Source organism: Panthera leo, chromosome Y (genome assembly GCF_018350215.1).
Source record: "Panthera leo isolate Ple1 chromosome Y, P.leo_Ple1_pat1.1, whole genome shotgun sequence".
Taxonomy (NCBI): Eukaryota; Metazoa; Chordata; class Mammalia; order Carnivora; family Felidae; genus Panthera; species Panthera leo.
Window position 1 is genome coordinate 6559436 of NC_056697.1, and position 23646 is coordinate 6583081.

The 23646-nt window shown below is 47.0% G+C and overlaps 1 protein-coding gene and 1 long non-coding RNA gene across 5 annotated transcripts in view; one reads left to right on the forward strand and one right to left on the reverse strand.

Annotated features, from left to right (window-relative positions):
- Window positions 1-23646, forward strand: part of TBL1X (transducin beta like 1 X-linked) — a 231243-nt gene that overhangs the window by 8633 nt on the left and 198964 nt on the right. The window lies entirely within an intron of this gene.
- On the reverse strand, window positions 18832-21062 carry LOC122212690. Its single transcript, XR_006199258.1, has 3 exons — window positions 20571-21062; window positions 20264-20340; window positions 18832-19138 (listed from the first exon to the last, which is right to left on the reverse strand). It is a non-coding gene; the product is annotated as an uncharacterized LOC122212690 (long non-coding RNA).

Sequence of the window (23646 nt, forward strand, 5' to 3'; positions counted from 1 at the left end):
CTACAGGCTGTGCAGGAGCTCGTGAGCGTGGGGGCGAGTGAGTGAAGTTTCGGCCGCTCTCGGGACTCGGTGCTGCCTCTGTGTCCATCCGTTCTCTGACTCTCGAACTTCACAAACTGGGGCAGCCAGACGTGGATCTCCATTTTCCAAGGATCCCCTGGAAGAGGTGCCCTGTTAGTGTCTAGAGTCCGGTCCTGCTGTGTGTCTGGTCATCCTGAGCCCGCCAGTGAGCCCAGAGGAGCACCAGGCCTGGCCTGCACGGGTGTCTTCTGGGCCCTTGGTGGCCGTGGGGCAGGTGACGCAGCTGTGGGGGGAACTTCGTCTGTAGACAGCTTGCCTTGCGCTGCCCGCCTCTTTGGGCAGATCAGTTTCTTTCTCTAGCATTAGTTTTCTCATTTAGAGAGAGAGAAAATAGAATCTATTTCTCAGGCTTGTGGCATTAAAGGAGATAGGATTATTATCCTGCCTGGAGCCCCGCCTGCCGATACCTTCCTCCACTCCGAGGTTGGGAATTGGGTGTGCAAATGCATCGTTATTAGTTAGGATGGTCTCCAGCGCTTGCTTCCTTTTCCTTATCTCTTCCTCCCCACCCCCTCCCCACCTTAAGTTGAATTTCCCTGCTGCTTATATATACGTCTTTATATATAATTTTTCATATCGTTCTATAAGATTGGTTATTCTCTCTTCCTGTGTACAGTTTTGTGAATTTCACTACACGCGTAGCTTTGTGTAACCAACACCAAAAGATGGATACGGTACAAGTCTATCACCCCAGAGGCACCTGTGGTGCTTCCCTCCATAGTCACCCGGCCCCCACCACTAACTGAAGTGCTCACCCAACAGCTCTGCCCACTGGGTCTTGGTAATTGCGTTTCAACTCTGGATCAGATGCCTTATGGAAAACCCTTCCACTCTCCCAGCACCTTCCTTTGTGTTTCTCTCTGATGGCACATGAACTTCACACTTTCGCACACATGGCCCTGTGTGTTTGCCTCAGAACAGCAGGGTTTGCACTGTGGGTATTATCAAAAGCATGGAGAAGAAACCCTTACTGCTTTTTAATATTTGTAGGAAGCCATGGAGTCAGGATACCAGGTGTCTTGTTGGGGCAGCCAAAGATCTTCTGCTCTTTTCCTGTACTGGTTAGTCCTCGCCGCCAGATGAGTTGAAATGGGATGTTTTCTGATGCACTTTCAGAAAAACGTTTCCTGAATATTTCTGCCTCACCCCCCCAAACATGCTTAGTATGTGAACTGTGTCAGTGAGTTATAAAGTCCTGTCTTCGGTTTCAAAAAACAAGACCCACGCGTGGAGTTGTTGCGTTTTTTGCCAATGGGGGTAGTAATTGGAAAAGAAAACAAGCTAAAAATATAGTTGTATTTGCATCACTTTGTTGTAGAAATAAAATGAATTCCTATGTCTGTGCGTCTCTGTAGTTGTTGACCTGTGCTTTAGGCTGTAATTTCAGTTTTTGTGGTCTCATAGGAGACGGCATGTTTTCTAGAGGAATGGGCTTGGTGTTTGGCTTTGGCCAGATCCTGCCCTGGGTGGTCCGCCTGCTTGCGTGACATCGTTTAAAACCTGTGCGCGTCCTCACCTCTAGAGGTGGAGTCGGCGCAGGTGAGCTGATCTGGAGACTTCTATCTTGTGGGGAGATTTTAATTTGGAAAACGGATATTACTCGTGTGTTGGGGCAGCTATCTTTTTAAAACTTAAAAAAAGTGTTTATTTTGAGAGAGAGCGAGAGCACGTGCACACGTGAGCGGGGGAGGGGTAGAGAGAGAGGGAGAGAGAGAATCCCAAGTAGGCTCCATGGAGCCTGACAGCACGGAGCCTGACTCGGGCTCAAACTCACAAACCATGAGATCATGACCTGAGCCGAAGGCAGACGCCCAACCGACTGAGCCACCCAGGCGCCCCTACCCCATTTTTTTTTAAAAGAATGGTTAAGGATTATATTAAAAAGTATAAGTAAACTGGTGTTTATTTATGTCCCCTGCTTTGACTGTCACTCTATCCACTAGCGAAATAGGTGATTTTGACTTAATGTTGATAACTTAGTTATATATTTTGCTTAACACAGTACACATCGAATCAGAAAATACTTTGGGCTGTTGGGTGACTCTGAATAATTTGTATGCGTTTTGTGGTTTCCCAATCTCAAGAGACATTGTAAAGCACAAACAATGCTTATGGTAAAATTCACAGTGTTTATTCCTTGAAAACTTTGTCTGCTTTGAATTCTTGTGATTCCCCCTTCCCCCCTCTGGTGGATGCAGCCAGAAGGCTTTGAAGAAAGTGTGTTTTCTTCGTTGCTTCCCTGGAACCTGGAACCCAGAATATGACCCTAGATAGCCATCGTGGAGCACTTTCCCATCAACCCCCACAGGAGTGCAGATGCAGAGGGAGGTGTTGAGGGCTCCCCACCCCCCCCAAGCCTGATTACCTTCCCACTTTCTAAGAAATTGAAAACTTTCCTAAAGTCTACTGAGAACTAGGTAACCAGCATCACCCAAGTTGGAGTGAGTTTAAGGGGACACTTCATTTCTCACAGCGCTACATTTCTTCCTATGATCAAGAGTCTGTGCAAACATCTGGTATGGTTCAGTTCTGGTATTGTTCTGTTCTGCAAACGTTTCCGCTTGTTTGAATATCCCAGTAGGTGGAAACGTGGACAAAAAGAAGCTTACTATATGCGATGCTATTTTATTAAATCACAAATAACAAAAACTTTAATACTGTAAGACCGTATCAATGGTCATAAGAAGTGGAGAAAAATTCAGCACCCCTGAGCAGTGATCTCTGTTCTGGTGCGTTGCAGGGAGTACTTAGTCTTAACCGGGTCAGCGCTGTTCCTCCAGTTGTCTTGTAATCTTGACATCCATTTGAAGAGGAGAAACGAGACCGTGGACAGGAAGTCTGTCACCGAAGTCATGCCGTGCAGAAGGCTGTTGCATCAGTATGCAAACCTAATTCCCAGCACTGATAAAGTTCCAGGCGGTTGTAAAAAAGTAGGGTTCCAGGTGGTTGCAGAGTGGTACGTTGTATTTGATAAAAGCAGTTGAGTTGAGAATTGATGTCTCTACCATTTGGTTCGTGTGGGGAACGGATTAAACTTGGGTCCCTGCCTTAGGTTCTTTTTCCAACAGAATCTTATCAGGCACTTGAGACCCACACAGCTTTAATGCCAACTCGTGTTGGTCAAGACTCAAGCATTCAGTTACCGACTTGACAACAGTGATGGCCAGCTCCTGACAGTCACGGATCAGTCTGGGAGACATGATTTGCTTTAACTTTTAACTTGGTTATGAGAAAATACCCATTCGGTTTGTTTCTAAGACGCAGGGGTGATTCTGTGCCAATTTCAACCATTTCCAGGGATTTGTAGCAAAATGCTTTCGAAAAGCCCTCGCCAAGAGAAACAACATTGGAGGTACACCCAGCTCTGAAGTTGATGAAAATAAGAATTAATGATCTTACGTGTCTAGTGCATGACAGAAATGATTGTAGACCAGATGAGAACAAGGTGAGAGGCCTTTGGAGATTAGAGTTGCCTTATAAATTTCATGGGAGTCTCTGATAAATTTCATGGGCTTCTGAGTACATTTCCTTGAAACCAGTAATCTCCACATTTTGTTGGGGGCAGTGTTAGGTTTTAATTCCCAAAGTGCCCTCCCCAAGTCGACTTCATGTTCTCTGGGCAGGTGCACAGCGAGATTTATTAGGGCGTAGGAAGAAACTGAAAATGTCCACGTTCTCTGTGTCTTGATACTTAGAAGATGTCTCTTTTTGTGGTCTGTGAAAAATGCATGTAATAATTGGTTGAGTGCTGTGTATAGTTAATAAATAAATTTCGTGAGTTGGGGGCACACGTTAGAAACTTTCTCGCTGATTAGGATGTGCAATGAAAGAACATTTAGACATTGCTGAATGGGTCCCCGGACACAGATGTATTCCCCCCTCTGGCTTTAGCTGCCAGAGTGTGTGTGTATATGTGCATGCTTGGATCTATCGGATTTTGTGTGTTTTAAAAGCTGAAAAAATATTCATGCTTTAGAACCAGATGACAGAATCTCCGCTGCAGGTGCGTGCTGTGCTTTTTACGCATTTCATGACTCCGCAGTGTTTTCATAATCACTTAATTCTGTTTATAAATCAGCTGCACTCATTGATGGTTGCCCTCAGGGCTCCTGAGAAACAGGCTTGTTGAAGAGATTCAGACCTTAGAAGACAACCAAGGTGAGATGGTGCAGGAACAGGATTGTGATGAAAGTCCTTAGGTACCTTCAGTCTGCCTGTTTCCTTGTTGGGTCTTTTTCCAGAGACAAGTTTCATTGATCACGGTTGTTATTTAACACATTTTCAGAAATATTTCATGACAGAGGTTGTTTTTTTTTGTTTGTTTGTTTTTTAAAGACAAAACTCCCTTTAGTTGATGCTGTACTGCTGGTGTTACAGAGAGTAAAGGTAAAAATTCACGGGGCCCTTGGATGGCTCAGTCGGTTGAGCGTCCAGCTCTTGATTTCCGATCAGGTCACGATGTCATGTTTGTGGCATAAAGCTCCATGTCTGGCTCTGTGCTGACAGTGCAGAGTCTGCTTGAGATTCTCTCTCCCTCCCTCTCCCGCTCTGTGCCCCTCCTCCACTTGAGCACATGCACACTCTCTCAAAATAAATAAATAAACATTTAAAAAATTAAGTTCACGATTCAGACTACACTGTGAGCTCTGGAGGTGAGAACCGAGACTCGCCTTCTCACCCTTGAAGTCTTTTGTCTGAGCTCATTTGCTGTGGAGGCTGAAGGTTTGGTTTTCATGAGACTAAATGTCAACCCGCAAGTCATTGCAGGGTTTCCACATCAGCCTTTTTGTTTGTTTAACTTGAAATGGTTGATAGGTTATCCTTGGTTTTTCTGTGTAATTTTTGGTGTTCGCATCAATTTTTCCCTTTGTGAATACTGAATTTGCAGTATAAGTCTGTACGTAAAACGAAACTGGGAGACTTGCGAGTGAATTCAAAAGCCTACAGGTGAACGCTTCTTGTTCATTTCTACGTGCCACGTGACACATATGCCACGTGTCATTAACGGATCTGCATAGACATTCATTTGTCGTTTGGTAAACTGAAATACTTATCTCCTTAAAAAAAAATTGCTTCTCTTTATGGCAATAGAAGGCACCTACTGTAAAGAGGAGAAACAGGAAGTAGAATTTTTTTTCCTGTCGTGTTCTTCTAAACCTTTGTCTCTCCCATGTTATAAACCTTTGTCTCTCTTCTCCGGAGATCGATACGTGCAAATGCCAATAGTAGATTAGTTACAATTAGTGTCTCTGGGAATGTGCTTTATCTTTTATCTGCCCCTGCACCTTGCTCTTTGGAGAGGAAAGAGAAGTTGAAGTATTTTGCTCTCAGCCAGACTCCTTGAGCTGTGTCCACGTCTTTCCACGTCTTGACTTTGTGTTGTAAGTAGGTCAACCAGACACCAGTGAATCACTTCAGCTCTGATCCCAAGTCCTCTTCTTTGTTTTTGGGTGACACACTAGTAATTATTCATTTGATGATTTGCCTGCCAAATTGCCCTGAAGAATATTTCCGAGCTGTGTCTCAGAAGATGGCTGTAAAGGGAGACTGTTTTTAGAGGCACGCACACAAGTTGCTTCTGTTCCCTAAACGTGTAGCTCAGACAGCAGTGAGGTGCGGAAATCTGCGTATAGTTTTTGAGAACGTGAGGCCTAGGTGTGTGAAGCAGGGGTGCAGGGAGACGGATAGTAGGGGCAAATGATAAAAGCCACCAGAACATTAAATGTATGAGCACACCAACCTTTGGAAGAGAATAGAAAAACAAATTAGTTTATAGTTTGGTCGGAGTACCGTTTACATAATTTATATCAGGGAAGGCAGTTACTTTTCCTTGGGAAGATTGGGTTATTAAGATTAGCTGTCTTCATTTTTCCACCGAAATAAAAAAAAAAGAACAACAATTGTCGTTCAAATAATTGTGTGTGAAGCTTTATAATTGGAAGTTTGATGTTAGCAAAATTATATAACCTTGGTTAATTACATTCGTATACTAAAACTAAATATAGAGTAAGATTAGCTCATGGAAATACTTCATTTTTATCTCTGTCAGTACAGTACACATGTATTCAGTAGTTGCTTGTTTCATTTTGTATTTTTGTTCTTTTATTATCCCGGACGTATTTTCAAAGTGAACTTGAAATGAGACTGTATGTTTTTATTTTCCAGTCACGTTTAAATATAAAATGGCACACAGAATGAGGTTTCCTTTGTGAATTTTGATTTTCTTAGTGGCTTCTGTGTTCTGTGGCTGCAAGGGATAAGCTAGCGGCCTCATTATTTTGCAGGACATTTGTCCTAAGGGAAGTTTGGGTGCCACTGAGTATCTAACACTAAACATTCAACCTCCTCTATTTCCCCTTGTGTTTGCTTTTCCGTTGGATGTTCTCTGTTTGGACAACAAGAAATTATTAAAAAAATTTTTTTTTTGATGTTTATTTTTTGAGAGAGCACGAGCAGGGGAGGGGCAGAGAGAGACGGAGACATAGAATCCGAGGCAGGCTCCAGGCTCTGAGCTGTCAGCACAGAGCCTGACACAGGGCTCGAACCCATGGACCATGAGATCACGACCTGAGCTCAAGTCGGATGTTTAACTGACTGAGCCACCCAGGTGCCCCACGGACAAGAACATTTTTTGGTGTGCGTTTCTGATGGCCCAGATGTTTGGCCGAGTGGAATTTCTCTGTCCACAGCACTGGGTTGGGCAGCTGGTAGTGTTGGGCCATGTTTAGTCCTGAGAATTGATTCGGACGCATTGTAGATTCAGGTTGGGCTGTCCTTCCCTCCCCGCAATCTGCGCGGAAGTTACGGTGTTCTGTTTGGGTTTGCCGTAGATGTTTGCTGTGCCTTTGGATTGCTTACTGTGGACACCCGCTTGCGGTGGTGTTTAATGTAGAACTTTAAATGTGACTTACATCTAGTTGATTTTCTGAAACCACGATATTGAGGTATAAATTACATACCATAAAAATCACCCATTTTAAGCGTACGACTCAATGATTTTTAGTAAATTTATGGAGTTGTGTAGCCATCGTCATAATCGATTTTCATTCCTCAATACGGTCATTCGTGTCCATTTGCCATCAATCGCAGCTCCTACCTCCCAGCCGCGGGCAGCCATTAATCTCCTTTCTGTCTTTGCAGATTTCCCTTTCCTCAGAACAAGTACTCGTGTGCTTGGTTGAGCTTGCCACGTGGTAGGTGGTGAGGCTGGACTTAGTGAACCCTACCCGCCCTTCCACAGGAGAGGGAGAAGGCAGCGATTATAGGCTTCGTGCCTCAGTTCCCCCTTCTGAAAAATCAGGGTAGTCATGGAGTTTTGGCAGGCTCTCAGTGTAGAACATGTGGGAAGTAATTAGCTCAGGATCTGGAGGAGCTCATCGCATAGAGTCGTGTTTGGCCTCGGGGGACCCTGCATAAAGGGCCCCTGGGACAGGTAGGAACTGAGAAAGGAGTTCCCTCAACAGCGAAGGACTCAGTTCCCGGACTCGGCCGACGAGTGAACCCATGACACGACCCAGGACATGTGCCCATTTCCCCTCCATTCATCTTGCTTCTTGATTCTTTCATGGTGTTGACTGTTGATTAGGCTTGGAGGGAAGTTTGAGCAGGGCCTGGGATGGACCTCAGCTCACTGTCCCTCCGCCGGGGCAGTTTTCCTTCCAGGGAACTCCGGACGATGTCTGGAGACATTTCTGGTTGTTACAAATGGGGACGAGGTCCCCAGGCATCTCGTGGGCTGAGACCAGAGATGCTCTCAAACACCCTCCAATGCCAGAGGGCGGGCCCCCTGTGCCAGCAAACACTTCCCCAGCCTGAGAGGTCAGGAGTGTGGAGGCCAAGACCTCTGCCGTGGCAGCTTTGAATTGGGGGGTAGTTTTTTTTTTTAATGTTTTAATGTTTACTGACTTATTTATTTATTTATTTAATTTTAATTTTTTTTTTTTTTTTTAACATTTATTTATTTTTGAGATAGAGAGCGCACATGAACAGGGGAGAGTCAGAGAAAGAGGGAGACACAGAATCTGAAACAGGCTCCAGGTCCTGAGCTGTCAACACAGAGCCTGACGCTGGGCTTGAACCCACAGACCGCGAGATCATGACCTGAGCCGAAGTCGGACACTCAACCGACTGAGCCAACCAGGCGCCCCATGACTTACTTATTTTTGAGAGAGTGAGAGAAGGGCTGTGACCGAGAGTGAGAGAGCGAATCCCAAGGAAGCTCTGTGCCGCCTGTGCGGAGCCCAACGTGGGACTCCATCCTGCAAACTGAGATCATGACCTGAGCCGAAACCAGGAGTCGGACGCTCAACTGACTGAGCCACCCAGGAGCCCCTGAATCCGGGGGTAGTTTTAAACGAGGTACTTAGATCTTCACTAAAGACTTTGTGGGGCTCTTGGGTGGCTCACTCGGTTAAGCGTCCGACTTCGGCTCAGGTCATAATCTCACTGCTCGTGAGTTCAAGCCCCGCGTCGGTCTCCGTGCTGACAGCCTGGGGCCTCCTTCGGATTCTGTGCCTCCCTCTCTCTCTCTGCCCATGCTCCACTCATGCGCTCTGTCTGTCTGTCCCCCTCTCTCTCAAAAATAAATAAACGTTAAAAAAAATTGAAAAGACTGTGACAATGAAGGAGTGAAAATACCATCGAGTTTATGAAAGAGGTACAGGCATCTTTCATTCTTTGGACATTCCAGGGAAGTAGGGATTTTTTTGTAAGTTTTAAAAAAAATTTTAATTATTTTGAGTGAGAGAGAGAGAGAGAGAGAGAGAGACAGTGCAAGTGGGGGAGGGGCAGACGGAGAGCCTGACGCGGGGCTCGAACCCACGAACTTCAGGACCATGACCTGAGCCAAAGTCGAGAGTTTTACGCTCAACCGACTGATCCACCCAGGCGTCCTGGAAATGGAGATTTTTTAAAAGCAAAGAACAAACAAGATTTTTGGAGTTAACTTTACAGGGGAAAAATTTCAATCCCTTTAGAAGTATTCATTTACAAATAATGAAATTGCAACATTGACAGACAGCTGGGGCCACCCCTTGACTTTGATCTGGGAATCACATTTCTTCTTTATCTGTTTCCCTAAGAGCTGAGAAGAGCGGGAGAAAGAGCCTGATCCTGATCCTGCATAACGACTCTGAGAATTCTGTCTGTACCTGGAAAAGGGCTGCTCTCAGCAGGCACCTTGTCATGGGACGTGTTTCTGGACTGGCTAGGGGGGTGACTTCCGAACCCCTAACACTTTGGGGCCTCTGCTGTGGGCCGCGTGCTTTCTGCTGGTTTCTCTAGGATTTTCCGTGGTTCCCCTGAAATGTCCACCGTGATGACCACCGGCCCTCCACCAGCATTCTCCACTTTACTGTCTGTGTTTAGTTTCCTTGGGCTCATCTGCCTTGGAGTCCCCTGCCCAGGACCCACCCTGTGCACCTGCCTCCTGTTCCCTGTGTTGTACTTTGCTGCCAGACCTTCCCCTTTCCTGCAGCTCTGGTTTCTACCCCTGGGGGGGGGGGGCAGTGCTCTTCCTCCCACCTGCCCCCAACCTGCCTTCCTTAGCCCTTCCAAAGTGCAAGATCTCCTCCCAACATCCCTTTTCTGATTCTTTTGTTTGTTTCGTTTGCCCGTTCTAAGCTCAGGCTTTTTCCCAAGGTAATACATGATGTGCTAATTTCCATGAATGCAAGCAGTGTGGAGTTCTATCGTCCTCCTCCTCTTCTTCCAGAATAATCAATATTAACAGTCTATCGAGTGCGACAGAATAGATCTGCCTCTAGTGTGTTCAGCTGTCCACGTGCAAATATGTAGTCTTGTGCTTTTATCTAAGTGGAATCATATTATACTTGGTTCCCATCTGTTTTCTTTGTTTTTACAACTGTATTAAAGTATAATTGAAGTAGAGGAAACTAGGCATATATAAATTATGTCTTTAATCAGTTTTCTCATTATCTTGATTGTGGTGGTTTCACAAACATCTACGTGTAATGTAGCTACGTTATCCATCTGCCTGTTTATATGTATCAATATAATATTTCCATTGCTTTCAAATTTCCTTGTGCCTTTCTGTGATCTCCTCCTCCCTCCACTCCTGCCTTCAGGATGAACATTGATTGGCTTTCTATTACTGGATTGGTTAGTTTGCATTTTCTAGAATTTTATATCCATGAAATTAGACCATATGCACTCATTGTTTTGCTTGGCCTTTTTCACTCAGTGTAATGATTTGGGGATTCATCCATATCGTGGCTTGTGTCATGAATTCATTCCTTTTTTTTTTTTTTTTTTTTTTACTTATTTTGAGAGAGAGAGAGAGAGAACATGCGAACATGCCCCAGGGGAGGGGCAGAGAGAGAGGGAGAGAGAGTGAATCCCAACCGTGAGATCATGACTTGAGCTGAAATCGAGTTGGACACTTAACCAGCTGAGCCACCCAGGCGCCCGGTGAATTCATTCCTTTTTATAGCCGGGTAGGCTTGTTTGGGATATGGATACACCAGTTGGTTTATCCATTCACCAGTTGTTGGACATTGGGGTTGGTTCCATTTTTTTTTGGCTGTGAAGAATAATGCTTCTATAAATACTTTTGTGGTCATACTAGGGGTTCTTCAGCTTCACCCTTTGCCAGAACCCCCCCCGGAGAGCTTGTTGAAACACAGACTGCCGGGCCCGATCCCCAGAATTCTGATTTGGTCAATCTGGGCTGGGGCCCGCGACTGGGCATTTCTAACAAGTTCCCAGCCACCCGTCTTAGACCGCACACACTCCGAGAGCCACGGCCTTACAGGTGGGTCTTCATAACCCATGGCTGTTACTGCTTTATTTCTTGTTCCAGATATTTCTCTCTCCACGGTTCCTTGTCTTGCAGTGTTGTGGTTTTAATCATCAGGCTTCCCATTTTTGTGTGGTTGTTGGTATCACTGTTTTCCTTTGGGCTTTTGGGTTTTACTTCCTTATGTCCAAAGGACTAAAAGGAAGAAAAACTCCGGGTTGCTGGGTTGGGCTGCTGATGTTCCCCAGAAGCCAGCCACGATACCCCCGTCCACAGGGGGCTGGCCCAACTGGACCCTTTGGGGACCTGAGCGATGCCTTCTTACCTTCTGAGCAGCTGGCCCAGCACTGTGGTCAGCACCCAGCCACATGGGGTGGCTTGGACCCAGGCCTTGTGCCCGGAGGCCCCTGGTGCTGCTGCGTACCCCCTGCAGCCTCAGGGTGACGTGTAGCCACTCACCTGTCTTTTCTCTCACAGGGAAACACAGTCTATCCGTTTTGCATCCTGCGCCCTCTCACTTAACACAACCAGCCCCAAGCCAATACCCCTATCTTATTTTCACTCTGTATTTTATTTTTAATTTCCTTTTCGAGAGTCTAATCTGAATTCACTAATTCGGAGCCCCTAGATGTTATCAGTAGGTGTTTACTCTCATAGCCAGTGCTTGTGTTCTATTTAAAAAAAAAAAAATTTTTTTTTGGCGTGGGAGGAAGATAACTTCTTTTATTTTAGAGAGCAGTTTTTAAATTATCGCAAACTATTCTTTTTTTTGTAAAAGTGTCTTTGTGCACTTGGACGCGAACCTCATGTCTTCTGTCTTTTTGCCCCTGAATCTGTGGTCCGTTCCGTATTGCCTCCAGTCACACCTTCCCTTCTTCGGGCTGCTGACCTCAGCTCATTGTCTGAGAATCTTGACTCAAGAGATGCCGTGGAGTGGATTGTTGTGCAGGATTCCAGACTGGTTAAGTAGGCTCATCTCATTGGGATGGTTACAGTTTTAAAAATTTGCAGTGACTCGTAATCACGAGCTAATGTCTTAGTTTCTTCTTCTTCTTTTTTTTAACGTGACAGCTTTACTGAGATGAAATTCTCATTCCATGCAACTCTCCCGTTTAAAGCGTGTAATTCAGGGCTTTCCTGGGATATGCAGAGCTGTACAGCCACCACTGTTGTCTAATTCTGTAACATTTTCATCACCCCAGAAAGCAACTCCGTACCGGGTAAGCCATCACACCCCATGTCTCCCCACCCCAGCCCCTGGCAACCACTCACTCACTGTCTCTGTCTCTGGATTTACGTGTCCTGGACCTTTCCTACAAATGGAGTCGTGCCACATGTGGTCTTTTGTGTCTGGCTTCTTTCACTTAGTATTTTCAGGGTGCCTCCATGCTAGGGCTTGTGTTGTGGCAGTTTCTTGGTACCCGTTTCGTGGAAACTCTGGGTAGTCCAGGAAGCCTGGGAGTGAGGGGTGAGAATCCAGCTGGAAGAGTGTTAGGGGATGAGAGAACCAGAGAGGCTCCCCCTCTCTTTGATTGCGTTTAAAGTGGAAAATGGCTCACAAAGGGAACGTTGTTTGTTTCGTTTTGGCTTCCAGCCTGGCATAAACTGTAACCTTCTTCCTTCCCTTTCTCTGCCCTTCTTCCATCTTTTCCCTGGAAGATCAGCATAGACAACAGTTTCGGTCAAGGAGAGCTGCACCTGCTGACCCCTCTCTTCCGCCGAGGTTTTGGGGTGGGGTTTTAGCAAGTCCTTTCTTGGGTTGAGGCATAGGAAGCTTGAGTTTTCCAAGGGTGTGGTGTGAAGTTCCTTCCAGCTCTGAGGTCATGGCATTCCATCCAGCTAGACTTGGGCTGCTTTCTAGGGCCTCCCCGAAGCCACAGCCCCGACTTACGCCATAGCAGAGTCATAGAATTGTGTACTTTCCTGAATTTACAAACCCTTTGTCGGTGTCGGACTGCAGTTACCATTCTGGGGTTGAGTGGAAGCATACAGAGGCTGATTTTTCTCAGCCCGTCCACGGGCCGCAGCTCTCTGGCTTGTCCACGCCTACAGCAGATTGCTTCTTGCTAAGGTCATGCGTGTTCTGCTGGTTTATCTCCTTTTAACGCACCGTGTTGGTTTGTTATCGCTGCGGTGACAGATAGCCCCGGCATATTGGCTTGAACGACACAAATTTATCATGCCACGTAGAGGTGAGAAGTCTAGAGGTGGCTCTCCCTGTGCTAAAATCAAGATGTCACCAGGACTGCATTCTTTTCCAGAGGTCCTTAGGGGAATCTGTTTTCCTGCCTTTCCCGCTTCTGGAGGCCCTGCTGCATTCCCTGGCTTGTGGTTCCCTCCCTCCATCTTCAAAGCCACCGAGCAGTGTAGCGGCTGTCGGACCGTTCTTCTGCGATTCCATCCCCTGTGACCACAGCGTGGAAAGATTCTCCATATGTGATGACATTGGGCCCACCTGGATAATCCGGGGTCATGTCCCTGTCTCAAGATCCTTCACTTTGCCACACCTGCAAGTCTCTTCCATGAAAAATGTTTCCCGGGCCCCAGGGTTAGGGCATGGGAGTCCCGGGGGCCATTATTCTCCCCACCACATTGACATCCTTTGTTTCTGTCTCTTAAGTTTTTCCTTTGAAGCCTGCAAGGTTCATACTTTTATTTAATGTTTGCTGTTTGTTGAATAAAGTAGATATCAGGGTCATGGGGGGAAAAAAAAAGGAAATGAGGGAGTCCTGGAACCTGGCTTGTATGCCCACCTTTTGCTGATGATCATAGCCCACTCACTGAGTCTTGATTTACATCTAAGCACAACCAGGAGCTGTTTTCCATCTTGGACAGAACCAGGATTGCTGGTGCAGCTTGGGGACACACTGTTGTCCTCTCTTCTTCCCAAGAACCCCACACTTGCTGGGTGGCCCTTCCGCACTCCATTTGGGGGTCACATGGGGGGTCTCGGCAGGACCAGTTCCTGGACTTAGGGTGTCAGAGTCTGAGTCAGCTGTCGGAACCCAACAGGACCACCGTGACATGAGCAGAGCCAGTAGGCGAGGCCCAGCCCCCAGGATTTCTAAGATACTATGTGTGCCTTTATAGGATCTTCTGAATCCGTGTTCTCTGGGCTTCTGTCTCCACAAAAATGGTGGAGGAAGATGGAGGGTAGGGATAGAAGAGAGTCACTGGAAGGTTTTTGCTCGGAAATAGTTTGGGAGGTATTTGTATCAGTCAGCTTTCTGCTGTGCTCATACTGCATAACAAGCCACCCCCAAAATCAGAGGCTTACAGAAACGAGCATTTATTTCTTGCGTAGCAGTCTGTGGGTCACCCGTGGCTCTCCTGGGCTCAACCGGGTGGAACCAGGAAGGCCAGGTCAGGCTTTGGACTGGGTTTGGGACTGAACTAAGCATCTCATTCTGAGGCCAGTGGACCCCTGGGGCACGTGGTTGCGCTTCCACCTGATTGGAGAAGCTGTGAGGTGGAATTCTGCGGTGCCAAACCGCTGCCTGTCACACCCACTGATACCCCACTGAACCAGGGGACCAGGCCCGATCCAGCATCTGGGGAGGGGGAGGTCCTGCAGAGTCACAGGGCAGAGGGAGCGAATGTATATTTGTATTCCGGGGAGGAGGGGAGGGAGGGCAGAAGCGGGGTTTGTGTGTGGGAGGGGTGGGTGACTCCAGCGGATGATGCTGGGTGCAGCCGGTTGTGTCCAGGAAAATGTGCTCCGTGGGTGTTGGAGGCAGGGGTGCTCGCTCGACGTGCAGCTTCTTTGGCTGCATCTTGGAGTCCCCTGGATGTGGGTGGGGGGGGGGGGGTCCACTCGTGTCCCCAGGGAACACGTGGCAGTGCCTGGAGACATCCTTGGCTGTCAGAACCGACTGGCGGAGAGGGTGCTCCTGGCATCTAGTAGGTGGATGCCAAGGATGCTGACGGGCTGGTAACGCACGAGACAGCCCTCCGCGAGGAACGGTGTGGCCTGGGCCTGGGTGTTCAGTGGCCGACGAGCCCTGCATAAAACAGGTACTTCCCAGCTGATTCTCGTGCACCTTCAAGTTGGAGAACCTCCTCTTGCAGGACTGCCCCAACTGTGAGGGAGAATTGGCGATCCTTTCTATACAGAGGCCTGCTGAGGAGGGGAAGTGAGTTGTTGAAAATGTCACAGATGGGCTGTGTAGAAGCAGGTTAAAACTTCTGGGTCTTGGCGGGGACTCTCTGCAATCTGTGACTTTTTTTTTTATTGTTTTTTTATTAAAATTTTTTTAATGTTTATTTTTGAGAGAGAGAGAGACAGAGAGTGAGTGGGGGAGGGGCAGAGAGAGAGAAGGAGACACCTAATCTGAAGCAGGCTCCAGGCTCCCTGCTGTCAGCACAGAGCCTGATGTGGGTCTTGAACCCATGAATTGTGAGATTACCACTTGAGCCAAAGTCGGATGCTCAACCTGCTGAGTCACCCAGGTACCCCTGATATCTGTGACTTTCTATCATTTATTTTGTACTGTATCAGTCTTTTAAGTTGTATTAATTTCTTTACCGTTCCTCAAGCTAATAAACGGACTATTTATTTGGTGTTGAAAAATCTGGTTTTTATTAGATTTTCATTGTGAGCTTAGTGTTTTCTTTCTCCAGGTGGCCCTTTGTCAACTATTTCTGTTACGTATTTTCTTTCCTCACCAGCAAGACTGCCAAGTTCTTGATAGCAAAGATCTGTGCCTTAAATTTCGTTTTTTTTCTATGTAGTAATGAGCATGTCTGGTAATTATTGGTCAGTTGCCATCGGTATCCGTTGCGATCCAAGTTGCACAGTGGGGTTAAGGGCCATCTATCCAGTTTGCACAGACCAGCCTTTTATACCTTGCTATAAATCCTGTCTTCAGTCTTCAGGGGCCGATGCTTAGCAGGCTGATGCTTGGTTGCCGTGTGGCAAAAAGAAAGCTTTGACCTCATTAAAGGAAGGTAGCCGTGTTATTGAGAGGCAGGCCGCCTCATTCTTCCTCCCACACTCGTGTTCTTTTATTTTGGTGGTTGAAATGTTTGAAGTATGAAAAAAAGTCGGGAATTGCTTGCAGGCAGGTACCAACGTACGATACAGCGAGTTAAAGCTTCTCCGGCCCTCCCCTCTGTTGTGGGCAGCAAGCAAATCTGTATTTTCTTTTAAAAAGCCAGTTGGGGAAGCATTTGCTGTGGGGATGCTGTATCTCCTAGAATTTGCTATGATCAGATGAACCAAGTATCGTCCGTTGGGGCTACCAGCAAGTTACGGGAATAATTGAAATGGTTCTCCTTGTGTGTATCTATGGTGCAGTGGTTTTGAAAAGACATTTGTTGACTTCATGGGATGCAGAGAGGTCAGGGCTCGTTAAGGCTGTTCCACCCTTCAGTTCTCTTTTTTCCTTTTCTTCCCTTTCCCTTTCCCTGATTGATTGATTGATTGATTGTAGGCTTTATGCCCAGTACAGGGCTTGAACTCACGACCCTGAGATCAAGACCTGAGCTGAGATCAAGAGACAGATGCATGGGGTACCTGCATGACTCAATCGGTTGAGCATCAGACTCTTGATTTTCACTGAGGTCATGATCTCATGGTTCCTGAGTTTGAGCCCCGTGTTGGGCTCTCTGGTGTCAGCACAGAGCCCACTTCGGATTCTGTGTCAGTCTGTCTCAGCCTCTCCCAGGCTCGTGTTTAAAACAAACGTTTAAGGGGTACCTGGGTGGCTCAGTCAGTTAAGTGTCCGACTTCGGCTCAGGTCACGATCTCGCCATCCGTGAGTTCGAGCACCGCGTCGGGCTCTGGGCTGACAGCTCAGAGCCTGGAACCTGCTTCCGATTCTGTGTCTCCCACTCTCTCTGCCCCTCCCCCATTCATGCTCTGTCTCTCTCTGTCTCAAAAATAAATAAAAACGTAAAAAAACAAAAAACAAACGTTTAAAAAAAAAAAAAGTAGTGCTGCTTGTATTTGGGAAAGGAACCCCCACGCGGCAGATCAGACCCTTTTAGAGGCACTGGGAATGTCGCTCGTGCTGGAAGAGTTTAGCTGGAAAGCAGTGCAGGAGGAAACACCACTTTCCGTTCTGCATGCCTGTATCAAGACGTTTTGAGTATTAATTCCTGTCGCACAGCAGAAGAGGCTTCACATTCTCATCAGGCGTGGAGAATTGAGTGTGGCTGAGATGGGGGGGGGGTTGTGTGTGTGTGTGTGTGTGTGTGTGTGTGTATGTGTGTATGAAGGGGAGAAAGGAACAGTGACAAAGCCATTTGGAGTGCAGGGAATGTATTCGAAGATACGCACTCGAGGACCGACGATAAAATTTTGGCAGTGGTCTGGGTTCCTGACCTGTGACCCAGACCCTGTGATTGCCGGAGAGGCTCCAGTGGTCCCGTAGCTGCATCCTGCTTCTTACCAGGGCCACAGGGCACTGTCTCAGGTCTGCCTTCCCACAGCGCTCTGGAGGAACTCTTCGTGCTCCACAGAGGTGATACTTTTCCACTTGCTTCACTGTGTTTTAAGGAACCAGGAAGTGATATTATCGGCTGAACCGTCTCCAGGTCCTTTTGATGATTCTGTCCTTTACCAGCCGTGAGATGCCCATGATTTTTGTGCTGTGACTTCTCGCAGCGCACTTGTCCTCGTGGCAAACCCGCGTGTCGCAGACAACGGGAAATGGAGACTCCTGGACATAGATTGATTCTCCTGTTTGGAGGTTGGGGTTATGGGAACCAATGTAAATCAGATCCTGCCTTCATCTGTGATTTTACCACATTAAATCCAAGAAGACCCGTGTAGGTGGTCAGTTTTTTCATCAAGTCTACAGAGTGATGTTTTCCTGGAAAGAGCCCTCAAATGGGAACAGAATGATTGAATTTTAGTCCTAACCTGGTCATTAAGCACCCATGTGATACTGTCCTCAAGAGAGTAAAGGTAGTGTCGCATTTCTCCTGCCAGCTGAGGGCTCAGGCCACGTGCTCCCTGATATCACTCTGGGACACAACATGATTGATTTCAAGACCTTTCGCAGCCCCTTGTTTGAATTCGTGGAATTATGGGCAGTTATGCTGCCACTCATGGTGGTAAAAATTGTATATGGTGGAACCCAGTGACTGGAAAGCAGTCTTCAGGATCTTCTTGTCACCTGAAAAGGAGTGCTCCATAATAATTGTGTTCCTTGGAACTTCTAGGGACTGAACTGCCTTGAACAGGAGTCAGGAAAGGCCTCCCTTCCAACAAATTCCATTTTTGTAATGTTTATTTTTGAGAAACAGAGACAGAGCGCAAGGAGGGGAGGAGCAGAGAGAAAGGGAGACACAGAATCTGAAGCAGGCTCCAGGCTCCCAGCCGTCAGCACAGAGCCCGATGCAGGGCTCAAACCCACAACCCGTGAGATCATGACCTGAGCCGAAGTCAGACGCTTAACCGACTGAGCCACCCAGGCGCCCTTCAACAAATTCCATTTTGGTAGAACTGTCTGAGAGAACTTCTGGATTATCTAGCTAAGTGGATGTGACAGAATTAAAGGCTAATTGGGACTCTATCTGAGAAAATCAAATTCCGACACGTAGTCTAAGCAGAACTAAGGAATATGGTTACCTTTATCACATTATTTTAGTTTTCTTTGGAGGACATAGAAGCTTGTCCCATGGTGTCAGGCATCACATATGGAGGGACTTTTTTCCCTGAAAAGTCCTTGAGGGGGGTCAGCTTTATTATTATTTTTTTGAATGTTTATTTTGAGAGAGAGAGCCCTGGTGTGTGTGTGTGTGTGTGTGTGTGTGTGTGTGTGTGTGCGCGCGCGTGCGAGTGCGAGTGGGGGAGGGGCAGAGAGAGAGAGAGAGAGAGAGAGAGAGAGAGAGGAGAGAGCATCCCAAGCAGGCTACGCACTGCTAGCTTGGAGCCTGATGTGGGGCTTGAACTCACGATCCTTGAGATCGTGACCTGAGCTGAAATCGAGGGTCAGACGCTTAACTGACTGAGCCACCCAGGCACCCTGAGACCATTCAACCTTAAAAGAAAAAACAGCAAAACAAAACAAAAAAATAGTTAGCTTTTTTGTATTAAAATATTTTGCTTGAGAGTCTTTATTGAAAATTGGTAATCTTTTGCAAATTTAAGTAGGCTTTGGTACTTTTTAGAAAGATTCTTTCCTGCTTGATATGCTTGGTCCTTTTACAACTTAGGTTAGGACGGTTTTCCAGGAAAGGAGAGGGGTTGAGCTGTGGTTTTACTGTTAGCATTGCTCCGATCACAAAAGAAATTTCCACCTTCACCTCTTCCTTTTGCTCACTTGCTGTCTTGGAAACATTTCCGCATCTGGCCTTGGGGGAGTCGTAAAACAGGAAGAAAGCGTTAACAACAGGCTGTGTTTCGTAACCGACATTTGCTTCTTGCCCTGAATACTGCATTTTTGCCATCCATTTCCCACTTTATACATGGAGGCACATTCCAGAGCTGCTCCCGAGGGCTGCTGAGTCATGGAAATTGAAGGAGACCGCCTGCCGGGGCACCTGCTGTGACAGATGGGCTCCAGAGACATCAGCCAGCAGAGGGACAGGATTCATCTCCCAGCCCCATCCTCTGTCATTTCATTCTCTCTCGTTCTGGCTTTTTCCTTTCATAGCTGCCCTTCCGGTTCATTTGAACTGCACTTCACCTGTGCAGGAGGGCCATGGCCGAGCTCGCTTAGCTAGCTCTAGGTGTGAAGAGGCAAGAATTGGGACGCCTGGGTGGCTCAGTCGGTTGAGCATCTGACTTCGGCTCAAGTCGTGATCCCACAGTTTGTGGGTTCGAGCCCCGTGTCAGGCTCTGTGCTGACAGCTCGGAGCCTAGAGCCTGCTTCGGATTCTCTGTCTCCCTCTCTCTCTGCCCTCCCCTGCTCACACTTCGTCTGTGTCTCTGTGTCTCAAAAATAAGTCAACATTAAAAAAAATTAAAAAAAAAAAAAAAGAATGAGGAAGGAATGGGGACGGGAGCAAGGGAGAGGTGACACCAGTGTGTCACAGATGGCTGTCTGTGGAATGTGAAGATATTGTAGGATGGTTTGCGGTCTTTTTTAGGTTGAGTGGAAAGGACTCTGATGGGTACATGTTTATGTGGTTAGTGTGTCTGGGGGATTCTCGGTAGTCACAGTAGTTAATGTCCTGTAAAGTCACTGAAACTTCATAGAAGCTTTGCTCCTAGGGGAAACACAGGGGTAGCTTCCCGTGAGCCTCTGCTTAACGTCCGTACGTGAGCTTATTTTTCTGTATAAAGACCCCTTATTGAATATATATCGTTGATTCCTTTACACTGAAACTCCCAGCCAACAGCAGTGTAACTCCTGCCCTAGGAAAGCTCGTCTAACACGTGGGTTTTCTCCGTCAGGCACGTCCTGCCTTCTTGCCCTTGGCAACACCGGCCAGCACTAAAGCCCCGGGCTCGGGGCCGTTCTCAGCGGTCCTCACCAACAGAGAGCAGGCAAACGGGAAAGACTTTGGCATGGCAGAGACCCCGTGCAGGACACTCGTTTCCAGTCTGGGAGCTGAAACGAGAAGGTGGAGTTCAGCCTTGTTCAGCCTCAGCTGGAAACACGTGCCCCTGGTGACTCAACTTCCCCGCTCCAGTGTCCTGGCGTGACCATGGAGCACGTGGGTATCGCTCGCAGGGTGACAGATAAATTGTAGCAGATAGGCCGATTCACAGATACACACGGTGTTTATCCCTGTGCGTCAGAGACACAGAAACCTATGTCTAATTTGAGAGCGACCTTACCAGCCTGAAAGCAATCGGCGTTCCGACAGTTGTGTCCGCAGGGCCCCACGGAGATGGGTTGGAGCTGCAGGTGTTGCAGGAGCGTCTCGGGAGGCACGCAGAGGGTACGTGGGAGGCAGGGTCGGGTAGAAAGCCTAGCGACCTCAAAGCCCGCCTCCTGAAGTGTGGGCCAGCCAGATAGCCCCGGAGCAAGAGAGAGATGGCCTTGCTCAGTCACGAGGCTGCCGGGAAGAGGAAAGCCAGGGTGGATTGGGAAATCCTTTCTCGAAAGGAGATAAGGAGCTTTGCGTTTCCGTAGTTTAAGAGTTGCATTTGCACAGTTACTCCCACAGTGGTAAACCGAACCTTCGGTTACAAGTTTGTATATAAAGCATTTTGCACCCATATTAAGTGGTTGTTTTTGATCAGAAGTTGTCCGGTACTGGAAGTGTCTGATGGGTTAACCCAACAGAATCTTTTTTTTTTTTTTTTAACGTTTATTTATTTTGAGAGAGACAGAGTGAGGAGGGGGAGGGGCAGAGAGAATCCCACGCAGTCTCCGTGTGGCCAGCACAGAGCCCGACACGGGGCTCTAACTCATGAAACCGTAAGATGATGATCTGAACTGAAATCAAGAGTCGGATGCTCAACCGACTGAGCCACCCAGGCACCCCCCCCCCCCCCCCAGTAGAATCTTTCTAAGGTGTAATGATATTGTTTGAAACAAGGGTCACCCTGATGTCTTACTGGCTTGTTGGGGAAGTCGACTGGACCTCAGTTGAAACGTGATTTGATCCACACTGGAAGCCAGTCAGTGGCATCAGGGCCTCCTGATGATTCTTGGTTGGTTGGTTTTATCGGGATGGTTCCTTCCCCCAGATTATGATTGAAAGGGAGCCAAGGTATTAAAAAAAGAATGGAGTTTATGAGTAGGTGTTGGTGTGTATATATTTAAGGTGGCCTTAGTCTGGGAAAAGGAGCTTTTTCTGGACAGCTCCTTCCTTTTCCTCAGGTTTTGTGGGTACTGAACACTGAAGTCCTGTATTAAAACTGTTACTGGGGAGCCTGGGTGACTCATTCGGTTGAGCATCTCTGAGTCTTGATTTCGTGTCAGGTCCTGATCCGGGGTTGTGGGATCGAGCCCTCGTCGGGCTCTGCGTGGAGCCTGGGGCCTGCTTCAGATTCTCTCTCTTTCCCCCTGCCTCTATCCCCCACTCACGCTCTCTCTTTATATATAAAATAAAGAAAATAAAAAAATACCGTTATCGAGCAAATGTTATAAGGACAAACAACACAGTTATGATTACCCGTTCTGAAATGATGGCGATATTAAATATAATTTGGTTGAACATGTAACTGCCAGCGTATAAAGTAAAACGCTCACGTTGGACTTAAAACCAAGTAAATGTTCATTTCATGGAAAATACCCAACTGATAAAGGATGGGTTGGTTTCTGATGGTGATAAAGTCCGTTTTAAAAAATCGAAAGTGCTTTTTTCTTATCTGCAGTTCGTACAGATAAGTTCTGTAAGCTCTCGGATCGTTTCAGTTTCAGGTGGCATAAATTCTGAGGCTCATTCTTAGACGTTTGGCCTTACCTGGGCTTACAGGTATAGTCTGTGTCCTTGAGGCAGTAACCACCAGATCGTGCACATCTGTGGTTGGACAAAGTTGAGCTTGTTGACTTACTGCCTTGAGGGGACCGTGGGCATCTCCGAAAGAGGGTGCTAGGAAGCGCTTAAAAGATTGGGCCTTGCGTTCAGTGATTTGGGGCAGGGTTTAAGGAATCGGAACCTTGTCCGCTGTTGGTTGTCTCGGAAATTGTTTGTGTTGTGTCTGGAGACTGCCACAGCCTAGCTGCTTCTCCTCTTTCAGTTAATACATACTTGATTGGTACACGGATGGGTGATTGATTGAATGGGTGTCTGATGGGTGCGTGTGCTTAACCATCAGAAACATCCAAATAAAAGAATTGTCTTAAAAAGACTTCTTAATGATCACTCGTCGCTAAAATCCTGCGTCGTAGCTACTGGGTTTGGCCCTGCTGTCATCTTCAAGTTTCGTTTTTTTTTTCTTTTCAGTAAAGCCTATTTATTTATTTTGAGAGAGAGTTGCACGCATGTGCAAGCAAGAGAGGGTCCCAAGCGGGCTCCCGTGGGACCGGATCCCACAACCCTGGGATCACGACCTGAGCCGAAATCAAGAGTCGGGTACTCCTCCGATTGGGCCATCCAGGGAGGGGCCCCAGTGATGGCACTTTATGGTTCATATTTTAGAGCATCAGATGCATTCCTTTTGGTGCTCTCGCGAGTGCTGTTTTCTCAATTTCATTTTTAGGTTGTTCGTTTCTAATACTTGCAGAATATTACATTTTAATGCAATAGAGGACCCTTTTTTCTTGCTAGTTACAGGAAGAGTTTTTCTGGTTCACTGCCTGTGTTTATTGCAATTAGTTTTTATTGAGTAGGAAGACCTTTATAGGGTTCGTTTACGTCCCTTGGATTTGTTATTTTTAGTTCTCCAAAGTACCAGGAGGGTGCCTCAGTAACAGAGACTGTGTCAGGTTTTCAGAAATTTATTTAATTTTTTTATTTTAAGTGATTTATTTTGGTTAATTATAGACCCACAAGAAGTTGCAGAAATAGCGTTCTGTGTGCCGTCCCCCAGCTTCCTCCAATGGTGGCATCTTACATAACCTTGGTGTAATATCAAAACCGGGAAATCCACATGGCACGGTACAGTTCACCAGCCCTGAGCCCTCACTGGGAGTTCACTGGTTTCTGCACGGATTCATTTGGGAGTTACATTTGAAGGATAGGCATAAGCAATAGCAGAAGGGGATGGAAGGAGTTGGGGTTAGAAAGAAGCACGCGGTCGCGGTCGCCTTGACTTTTTTGGCAGCCGGTGTGCACGGGACAGGTGACAGCAGGCCAGGAAGACGGGAGATGCTTTTGGTGGTTAAAAACCAGATATCTGTGCTGCCCATGCACACTGTGTTTTGTTTTCACTGCTGTAGTAAGACAGACCATTTTCTCTTAACCTCCAGGCAGACTCATGTAGAACATTAAATTTTGGGACAGAAGACCTTTCTCTTGCT